Source organism: Hirundo rustica, chromosome 3 (genome assembly GCF_015227805.2).
Source record: "Hirundo rustica isolate bHirRus1 chromosome 3, bHirRus1.pri.v3, whole genome shotgun sequence".
Taxonomy (NCBI): Eukaryota; Metazoa; Chordata; class Aves; order Passeriformes; family Hirundinidae; genus Hirundo; species Hirundo rustica.
In genome coordinates this window covers 30,648,926-30,649,422 of record NC_053452.1, presented here as the reverse complement: position 1 = coordinate 30,649,422, position 497 = coordinate 30,648,926, and positions in this window count along the sequence as shown.

The window sequence follows — 497 nt, the reverse complement described above, 5'->3', positions numbered from 1 at the left end:
GCGGCTCCCCTGCCCCGGCGCGCGGGGGGCGCCGCCGCCAGCCCCGCGCCGTCACGCGGGCAGGGCGGGGGGAAGCAGCCAATCGGAGCGGCGGCCGCTGCCGTGCTGCACGACGGGAGTTGTAGTTCGCTCCCCTTAGACGGGCGCGTCGAAGGAAGGGGGGAGGTTTCCCGGAGGTTCGTCGCCGCCGCTGTGTACCCCCGGGGCAGCGGTCTCGGGCGATTCATACATAATCAGGGAATATCCTGAGTTGAAGGGGACCCACAGGGATCATCGAGTCTAACTCTTAGCCCTACAGAGGACCATCCCCAAGATTCATCCCATGTACCCAAGTGTATTGCCTCTAGAATTCAGATAGGCTTAGTGCCATGACCACTTCCCTGGGGAGCTTGGTCCAGTGCCCAAACACCCTCTGGGCGAAGAACCTTTTTCTAATATCTACCCGAACCTTCCCCTAACACAGCTCAATGCCATTCCCTCAAAGTCTGTCGCTGGTC